General features: G+C 60.1%; 1 non-coding gene across 1 annotated transcript; it reads left to right on the top strand.

The window, feature by feature from the left end:
• The first annotated feature begins 6821 nt into the window (after window positions 1-6821).
• Window positions 6822-8636, top strand: LOC142791219 (small subunit ribosomal RNA). Its single transcript, XR_012890082.1, has one exon. It is a non-coding gene; the product is annotated as a small subunit ribosomal RNA (ribosomal RNA).
• Window positions 8637-10304: the final 1668 nt, after the last annotated feature.

Raw genomic sequence — 10304 nt, 5'->3', positions numbered from 1 at the left:
TTTTGCCGCCCCGGCTGACGCAGTTCGGACTTAGCACTTTTTGGCTGAGCCTGGCTGGTGGCCCACTCACTCGATCGCCATGTCTGTTAGCCACAGTTTTCCCGGTGGTGCCGCACCCGGGCTCGCCCCGGCTGACGCAGTTTTCGCGCCGCCCCGGCTGACGCGGTTTCGTGCCGCCCCGGCAGACGCGGTTTTCGCGCCGCCCCGGCTGACGCGGTTTTTGCCGCCCCGGCTGACGCAGTTCGGACTTAGCACTTTTCGGCTGTGCCTGGCTGGCGGCCCACTCACTCGATCGCCATGTCTGTTTGCCACAGTTTTCCCGGTGGTGCCGCACCCGGGCTCGCCCCGGCTGACGCAGTTTTCGCGCCGCCCCGGCTGACGCGGTTTCGTGCCGCCCCGGCAGACGCGGTTTTCGCGCCGCCCCGGCTGACGCGGTTTCGTGCCGCCCCGGCAGACGCGGTTTTTTGCCGCCCCAGCTGACGCAGTTCGGACTTAGCACTTTTTGGCTGAGCCTTGCTGGCGGCCCACTCACTCGATCGCCATGTCTGTTTGCCACAGTTTTCCCGGTGGTGCCGCACCCGGGCTCGCCCCGGCAGACGCGTTTTTTTTTTTCTTTCGCCCCGGCTGACGCAGTTTTCGCGCCGCCCCGGCAGACGCGGTTTTCGCGCCGCCCCGGCAGACGCGGTTTTTTGCGCCGCCCCGGCTGACGCGGTTTTTTGCCGCCCCGGCTGACGCAGTTCGGACTTGGCACTTTTTGGCTGAGCCTGGCTGGCGGCCCACTCACTCGATCGCCATGTCTGTTTGCCACAGTTTTCCCGGTGGTGCCGCACCCGGGCTCGCCCCGGCTGACGCAGTTTTCGCGCCGCCCCGGCTGACGCGGTTTCGTGCCGCCCCGGCAGACGCGGTTTTTTGCGCCGCCCCGGCTGACGCGGTTTTTTGCCGCCCCGGCTGACACGGTTCGGACTTTGCACTTTTCGGCTGTGCCTGGCTGGCGGCCCACTCACTCGATCGCCATGTCTGTTTGCCACAGTTTTCCCGGTGGTGCCGCACCCGGGCTCGCCCCGGCAGACGCGTTTTTTTTTTTTTTTTCTTTCGCCCCGGCTGACGCAGTTTTCGCGCCGCCCCGGCTGACGCGGTTTCGTGCCGCCCCGGCAGACGCGGTTTTTTGCGCCGCCCCGGCTGACGTGGTTTTTGCCGCCCCGGCTGACGCAGTTCGGACTTTGCACTTTTTGGCTGAGCCTGGCTGGCGGCCCACTCACTCGATCGCCATGTCTGTTTGCCACAGTTTTCCCGGTGGTGCCGCACCCGGGCTCGCCCCGGCAGACGCGTTTTTTTTTTTTCCTTCGCCCCGGCAGACGTGGTTCCCCCCCCCCCCCCCTCCGTCTTTCTTTTTGTTTTTTTTTTCGCCGCGGCTGAAGTGGATTTTTCGGTGCCTCGACGCCCCGGTAGTCGCGGTTTTTCCGTTTCCGCACGGCCCCGGCTGACGCTGCTCGGTCACAGTCGCCTTTTGTGGTGATTGCAGACTTCTTGAGCGCGGGTGTTTTTTTTTTTTGTTGTTGTTGTTGTTTTATTACGCATTCGCTCCAGCAGACGCTGTTTAGACTTTTTGTTTCCTCTTTTATCCTGCGACGAGGTGACGAGGTTTATTCGGTGCCCCGCCGCCCCGGCTGAAGTGATTTTTCCTGTCCCGTGCCGCCCCGGCTGACGCGGTTGGGACTTCGCGTTTGTTCGGCCGCCACGGGTTTTGGCGCACTCGCTCGGTTGCTTGTTGTTGCCACTTGTTGCGAACCCAGGTTTCTTGAGCGAGCGCGGGCGTTTTTTCTTCCTTTCTTTCTTTGTTCTATGTGTTAGCGAATCGGCCTTTAATATCACACGAGGACTCACAACCAACAATTTTCAGTTTGAAGTGTAAAAAATCTGCAGGTGTTGACGTAACTGACTTGCCCCGTACCCTTGAGTACATCCATGAAGTTCTCGTAGTACTACTAAATCGCATTATTCCAAGTGGAGAAATTCCCATAAACTTGCAAACCTCTACACGAAAATCGGTGCGCGTGATAAAGTTGAAAATTATCGTCCGATATCAAATGTGCCTTCTATAACACAAATTCTAGGAAAAAAAAAAAAAAAAACACTTGTTCGCCGTTTTCTGCGCCGTGACTGGCAGCACTCCGGCGAAGCGAAACGGGGTCGATTCGAGCACGATATCGGCGTCTTTCGACGTGCTCGCCGGCGACCGTCGCACGAGTACGTCGCACGAGCGCGTCTGCCGGGGCGCCGTTTGCGAAGCCGACGCAAAAGTGGGAACCGCCGCTCGGATGATCGCCGCTTTCGGCAGAGTGAGTGTTGGCACTCCGGGGAAGCGAAACAGCGTGAATGCGCCCACGAAATCGGCGTATTTTGAAGTGCCCGCCGGCGACCGTCGCACGAGTACGGTAAACCGCGTCAGCCGGGGCGTAGTTCGGGACGCCGACGAAAAAGTGGGAAGCGCAACTCGGATCTTCGCCGTTTTTGCAGGAGTGAGTGGCGGCCCTCCTGCGAGACCAAGAAGCATCGATTCGTGCACGAATTCGGCGCCTTTCGACGTGATCGCCGGCGACCGTCGCTCGAGTAGGGCAAACCGCGTCTGCCGGGGCGGGGTTTACGACGCCGACGCAAAAGTGGGAACCGCCGCTCGGATGTTGGCCGTTTTTGGCAGAGTGAGTGCTGGCACTCCGGCGACGCGAAAGAGCGCGAATGCGCCCACGAAAGTGGCGTATTTGGACGTGCGTGACGGCGACCGCTGCAGGAGTACGAAAAACCACGTCAGCCGGGGCGAGCGACACACGGCGGTCTGGGTGCTTATCGCTGCTATTATAGGGGCACCCCGGCAGACGCAGAAAAAAAAAAAAAATTTTCGACCTTCTTTTTTGCTGGTCGAGCTCGGGTAACCCAGGTCGCAATGGGAGCCGCGCACGAAAGCGGCGTCGCGAGACGCGTTCGCGGTCGCTAGTCGCACGAGCTCGGCAACCGCGTCAGCCGGCGCGGAGTTCGGGATGCCGACGGCTAAGTGGGTACCGCTGCTCGGATGTTCGCCGTTTTTGGCCGAGTGAGTGCTGGCACTCCGGTGAAGCCAAGGAGCGCCAATTCGTGCACGATATCGGCGTCTTTCGACGTGCCCGCCGGCCACCGCCGCACGAGTACGGCAAACCGCGTCTGCCGGGGCGGGGTTCGCGACGCGTACGCAATAGTGGGAACCGTCGCTCGGATGTTCGTCGTCTTTGGCCGAGCGAGTGCTGGCACTCCGGCGAAGCGAAACGGGGCCGATTCGGGCACGATATCGGCGTATTTCGACGTGCTCGCCGGCGACCGTCGCACGAGTACGGCAAAGCGCGTCTGCCGGGGCGAGGTTTGCGACGCCGACGAAAAAGTGGGAAGCGCCGCTCGGATCTTCGCCGTTTTTGCAGGAGTGAGTGGCGGCCCTCCTGCGAGACCAAGAAGCATCGACTCGCGCACGATATCGGTGTCTTTCGACGTGCCCGCCGGCCACCGCCGCACGAGTACGGCAAACCGCGTATGCCGGGGCGGGGTTGGCGACGCCGACGCAAAAGTGGGAACCGCCACTAGGATGTTCGCCGTTTTTGGCAGAGTGAGTGCTGGCACTCCGGCGAAGCGAAAGAGCGCGAATGCGCCCACGAAAGTGGCGTGTTTGGACGTGCTTGACGACGACCACCGCAGGAAAACGAAAAACCACGTCAGCCGGGGCGAGCGACCCATGGCGGTCTGGGTGCTTATCGCTGCTATTATAGGGGCACCCCGGCAGACGCAAAAAAAAAAAAAAAAATTTTTTTCGACATTCTTTTTTGCTCGTCGACCTCGGGTGACCCAGGTCGCAGTGGGAGCCGCGCACGAAAGCGGCGTCGCGAGACGGCTTCGCGGTCGCTAGTCGCACGAGCTCGGCAACCGCGTCTGCCGGGGCGGAGTTCGGGACGCCGACGGCTAAGTGGGAACCGCCGCTCGGATGTTCGCCGTTTGTGGCCGAGTGAGTGCTGGCACTCCGGCGAAGCCAAACGGGGCCGATTCCGGCACGATATCGGCGTCTTTCTACGTGCTCGCCGGCGACCGTCGCACGAGTACGGCAAAGTGCGTCTGCCGGGGCGGGGTTTGCGACGCGTACGCAATAGTGAGAACCGTCGCTCGGATGTTCGTCGTCTTTCGCCGAGCCAGTGCTGGCAATCCGGCGAAGCCGAACGGAGCCGATTCGGGCACGATATCGGCGTCTTTCCACGTGCTCGCCGGCGACCGTCGCACGAGTACGGTAAACCGCGTCAGCCGGGGCGGAGTTCGGGACGCCGATGCGAAAGTGGGAAGCGCCGCTCGGATCTTCGCCGTTTTTGGAGGAGTCAGTGGCGGCACTCCGGTGAAGCCAAGGTGCGCCAATTCGCGCACGATATCGGCGTCTTTCGACGTGCCCGCCGGCCACCGTCGCACGAGTACGGCAAACCTCGTCTGCCGGGGCGGGGTTTGCGACGCCGACGCAAAAGTGGGAACCGCCGCTCGGATGTTCGCCGTTTTTGGCAGAGTGAGTGCTGGCACTCCGGCGAAGCGAAAGAGCGCGAATGCGCCCACGAAAGTGGCGTGTTTGGACGTGCTTGACGACGACCACCGCAGGAAAACGAAAAACCACGTCAGCCGGGGCGAGCGACCCATGGCGGTCTGGGTGCTTATCGCTGCTATTATAGGGGCACCCCGGCAGACGCAAAAAAAAAAAAAAATTTTTTTCGACATTCTTTTTTGCTCGTCGACCTCGGGTGACCCAGGTCGCAGTGGGAGCCGCGCACGAAAGCGGCGTCGCGAGACGGCTTCGCGGTCGCTAGTCGCACGAGCTCGGCAACCGCGTCTGCCGGGGCGGAGTTCGGGACGCCGACGGCTAAGTGGGAACCGCCGCTCGGATGTTCGCCGTTTGTGGCCGAGTGAGTGCTGGCACTCCGGCGAAGCCAAACGGGGCCGATTCCGGCACGATATCGGCGTCTTTCTACGTGCTCGCCGGCGACCGTCGCACGAGTACGGCAAAGTGCGTCTGCCGGGGCGGGGTTTGCGACGCGTACGCAATAGTGAGAACCGTCGCTCGGATGTTCGTCGTCTTTCGCCGAGCCAGTGCTGGCACTCCGGCGAAGCCGAACGGAGCCGATTCGGGCACGATATCGGCGTCTTTCCACGTGCTCGCCGGCGACCGTCGCACGAGTACGGTAAACCGCGTCAGCCGGGGCGGAGTTCGGGACGCCGATGCGAAAGTGGGAAGCGCCGCTCGGATCTTCGCCGTTTTTGGAGGAGTCAGTGGCGGCACTCCGGTGAAGCCAAGGTGCGCCAATTCGCGCACGATATCGGCGTCTTTCGACGTGCCCGCCGGCCACCGTCGCACGAGTACGGCAAACCTCGTCTGCCGGGGCGGGGTTTGCGACGCCGACGCAAAAGTGGGAACCGCCGCTCGGATGTTCGCCGTTTTTGGCAGAGTGAGTGCTGGCACTCCGGCGAAGCGAAAGAGCGTGAATGCGCCCACGAAAGTAGCGTATTTGGACGTGCTTGACGGCGACCGCCGCAGGAGTACGAAAAACCACGTCAGCCGGGGCGAGCGACCCACGGCGGTCTGGGTGCTTATCGCTGCTATTATAGGGGCACCCCGGCAGACGCAGAAAGAAAAAAAAAATGGGGACATGGCGTGCGTCACCGTGCGGCTTCGCAGCGTTGCCGAAGTCGCCGAGCCCTTCGACTGAGCCGAACGGCGGACAGGGAACGTTGGTCGGCCGTTCTAACCTGTCGGTGCCACGCCGAGACGTCGTTAAGGAAAACCGCGTCGTGGGCCTCTACGACGCCGTCGAGTCGTTGTACGTTTGGTGTCCAGCGTGTCGGCGGCGAGTAGCGGACACGTCGTTCACGACTTCGGTCTTTCGCAGTCGACGCGAACTTGCGGAGAGTCGTGGTGCCTCACGTTTTCGGCAGAAACCGCGGCGGAATTTTCCCGTGCGTGCGCGCACGACCTCGGTGCTGTGCCGTCAGCGTAGTGTTGCACAAACTCGTGGCCTACCCAAGGTGCGGTACGTTTGCGGCCGTATCCTCGGTGGGAATTTCGTGAGTAGGGTCGCAAATTCTACGACCTCGGCGGGTTTGAGAGCGACGTAGACTTGTGGCACGCTCAACATGCCACACGTTTCGGGGCACACCCGCGGTGAAATTTTCTCGAGTACGCTCGTATTAGGGCCCAAGGAGGTCTGGGTACTTATCGCTGCTATTATGTGGGGGTTCTCGTGAGCGGCGTACGCGAAAGCGACCGGGTGTCTGATATGCGGCGGGCTTCGGCCTCGTCAAGCGTGTCCTCGGGTCTGCTCCAGGGGAATCCACGGCAGTCGTCTGCAGCCTCATCCGCTTGATGCGTTAGGGGCTGGTTGTCGGACGGTGCCGTTTTACCACGATATCGAGGTGTGTTCCGTGTCGTCCTCGGGCGATTCAGATGCGAAAGCGCCGAAGACGCGGGCGTGACCCGTCGTCTGGCGGCTTTGCAGTCTCGGCTCCGTTGCTAGTTCCGGCCGGTCCACCGACAGTGCAGCGGGCTTGGGCAACCCGCACGGCGCGACCGAGTCGATGCAACGAAAAAGAGCGAGCATGAACGTGCTTCTTGCCGCACGGCTCCCACTCGTCTTTCGGGAAGGTTGTGCCGTAGCGAGCTCGAACGCCGTCATCTCGGAGTGCAAAATAAGCGTGTTGGGGCGCCTGAAGGTGGCCTCCGCCGCACACAGACTGCGTCCGGCCCGCCGAGGGCGAGGACGGACGCGCAGTCGAACGATTACCTGGTTGATCCTGCCAGTAATCATATGCTTGTCTCAAAGATTAAGCCATGCATGTCTAAGTACATGCCGAAATAAGGCGAAACCGCGAATGGCTCATTAAATCAGTTATGGTTCCTTAGATCGTTTCTTCCTACTTGGATAACTGTGGCAATTCTAGAGCTAATACATGCAGTGAGCCTGGAGCCCTTTGGGTAACGGGTGCTTTTATTAGACCAAGATCGATCGGGTTTCGGCCCGTATTGTGTGGTGACTCTGGATAACTTTGTGCTGATCGCATGGCCACGAGCCGGCGACGTTTCTTTCAAGTGTCTGCCTTATCAACTTTCGATGGTAGGTTACTTGCTTACCATGGTTGTTACGGGTAACGGAGAATCAGGGTTCGATTCCGGAGAGGGAGCCTGAGAAACGGCTACCACATCCAAGGAAGGCAGCAGGCGCGCAAATTACCCACTCCCGGCACGGGGAGGTAGTGACGAAAAATAACAATACGGGACTCTTTTGAGGCCCCGTAATTGAAATGAGTACACTCTAAATCCTTTAACGAGGATCAATTGGAGGGCAAGTCTGGTGCCAGCAGCCGCGGTAATTCCAGCTCCAATAGCGTATACTAAAGCTGCTGCGGTTAAAAAGCTCGTAGTTGGATCTCAGTTCCAGACGAGTAGTGCATCTACCCGATGCGACGGCTCGGACTGAACATCATGCCGGTTCTTTCTTGGTGCACTTCATTGTGTGCCTCGAGATGGCCGGTGCTTTTACTTTGAAAAAATTAGAGTGCTCAACGCAGGCGAGTCGCCTGAATAAACTTGCATGGAATAATAGAACAAGACCTCGTTTCTGTTCTGTTGGTTTTTGGAATACGAGGTAATGATTAAGAGGGACGGACGGGGGCATTCGTATTGCGGCGCTAGAGGTGAAATTCTTGGACCGTCGCAAGACGAACTACTGCGAAAGCATTTGCCAAGAATGTTTTCATTGATCAAGAACGAAAGTCAGAGGTTCGAAGGCGATCAGATACCGCCCTAGTTCTGACCATAAACGATGCCAACCAGCGATCCGCCTGAGTTACTCAAATGACTCGGCGGGCAGCTTCCGGGAAACCAAAGTATTTGGGTTCCGGGGGAAGTATGGTTGCAAAGCTGAAACTTAAAGGAATTGACGGAAGGGCACCACCAGGAGTGGAGCCTGCGGCTTAATTTGACTCAACACGGGAAAACTTACCCGGCCCGGACACTGGGAGGATTGAAAGATTGAGAGCTCTTTCTTGATTCGGTGGATGGTGGTGCATGGCCGTTCTTAGTTGGTGGAGCGATTTGTCTGGTTAATTCCGATAACGAACGAGACTCTAGCCTATTAAATAGGTGCGGGGTTCCCAGCACCTTACAACCTTCTTAGAGGGACAAGCGGCTCCTAGCCGCACGAAACAGAGCAATAACAGGTCTGTGATGCCCTTAGATGTCCGGGGCCGCACGCGCGCTACACTGAAGGAAGCAGCGTGTCTTTATCCCTGTCTGAAAAGACTGGGTAACCCGTGGAACTTCTTTCGTGATTGGGATAGGGGCTTGCAATTGTTCCCCTTGAACGAGGAATTCCCAGTAAGCGCGAGTCATAAGCTCGCGTTGATTACGTCCCTGCCCTTTGTACACACCGCCCGTCGCTACTACCGATTGAATGATTTAGTGAGGTCTTCGGACCGATGTCCAGCGCGGCCTTTCGGTTGCGCCGGTCTGTTGGAAAGATGACCAAACTTGATCATTTAGAGGAAGTAAAAGTCGTAACAAGGTTTCCGTAGGTGAACCTGCGGAAGGATCATTAACGGATTGTGAAGGGTGAGCGCCTCAGCTGCGTCTGCGCCCGACACTTTCTGCCGCTGACCCCGTTTGGACGCGGGGTCGGCTTTTCCCCACGGGGCTGCCTGAATGTGGAGCGGCACCCCGTGACAAATTGTTGCGCCCAGCGGACGCCAACACCGCGACCTTGGACGGTCGGCCAGGTGGCGGACGCGGGTACAAACGGCGCAACGCACTCATAGGTCGGCTTTCGACCCGCCACTGCACCGTGGCTCGAAGCGCTCGAAATGCGCGACCCGACCGCTGCGGGACCGCCTAGTACTGTAAACAGGAGCGGCGGAGCGCGAACGGCGAGTCGTGGTTACGTCGGTAGAAGGCGAGGCTGCGCGTTCCCGAAACGCCAGCCGAGTGCCCTCCCGACCGTTCGAGCGTGCAAGAACGAGACCCGACAATCGCGCGGCGACTGCCAAGTACGAGAGGAACGGCACAAGCGTCGGCGGTCGGTCAAGGAACTGGCGATGTGACGGGTCCGCTGTGCACCAGTGCATACCGTCCCGCCGTCCGCGGCAAGCGCCTCCGCGTCCTCGGGTGACGGAGGCTGCCGGTCGGTTCTTGCAGGCGAGGGATCTCGCTGGCACCGTTTCGCGTTGACGCGCGGCCGGTCATGGCACGGCGATGCGACGGCCGAGGTGCGCAGTACTCGATGGAGGAACCGCACGCTCCGATGACCGTCCCGCCCTCCGCGGCGTATGCGTACCGACCGTAATGGTTGCAGCAGCGCCGGCCGGCTTTTGAATTCGCCACACGAAACACGGTGCGAGATCGCGGTTAGGGGAGCGTCGACGTTGCCAGGCGTTTTGCTTGCTGCCGAGGGAAAGGCGGCACGGCCACGTCGCGCTCGTCGCGATTAGCGGGTCTGCGCGCTTTGGGAAGGTGCCGCAACGACTTGCCGAAAGAGGAAGCACGGAAGAACGAGGGACTTGGACGTCCCGACAATTGAACGCACTTGCGGCCAGGCCCTTGCTGGCTTCGTTCTTCCGCCTCGAGTAGGCTCGTACGCGGCTCCGGCGCCGAAAGTGGTCCTTGGCACCGACTTCGGTGGACGTGGGAAGTGCCGCGCAAGTACGGCGCGCCTGGCTCCACCTGTTGGCTAAAGTAGGCAGCCGGATCGGCATTTTGGTGTGCGGTGGCAAACCGTGGATGCGAAAAAAGCTTGTGCGATTTCGTGGAACAAAAAGCGGGGGTCCCCCTTTTTATGCGGAGGAGACCGACCCGCCCGCCGTGGTGAACCGCGACGCCACGGTAAAAACGGGAGAGGCTTGTCGATGGGACCGTGCATCCCGCGCTCCACGGAGGCCGGGAGGCGGCCGCCCGAGGAAATGTGTAGCCGTCGAGGCCCGCATCTGCGTGCACTCTTATCCAAATGGGTGTACCGCAGGCATTTTCTGGTTAGGCGGGCCAATGAGAGCGAGCACACAACGATACCTACGGGTCCGGCTTGGAGAACCGGCTTCGACGCCTCCCGAGTATTTATAGAGGGGTGGACCACGAAAGCACTCGCAAGTAGCGGAAGCGAAACGCCGTCCGAAACACACCGTTTGCTCGATTTGCGGCAGCCGAAAAAGGCGCGGCAGAGTTTTGGAGTCCAAGCGTGCGCTGAAAAGCGCCCTTCTTGGCCACTGTTTGGCCGAGT

Source organism: Rhipicephalus microplus, unplaced genomic scaffold (assembly GCF_043290135.1).
Source record: "Rhipicephalus microplus isolate Deutch F79 unplaced genomic scaffold, USDA_Rmic scaffold_151, whole genome shotgun sequence".
NCBI classification, from domain to species: domain Eukaryota; kingdom Metazoa; phylum Arthropoda; class Arachnida; order Ixodida; family Ixodidae; genus Rhipicephalus; species Rhipicephalus microplus.
Note: the sequence above shows the minus strand (reverse complement) of the source record. Positions and strands in the feature narration are given on the sequence as shown.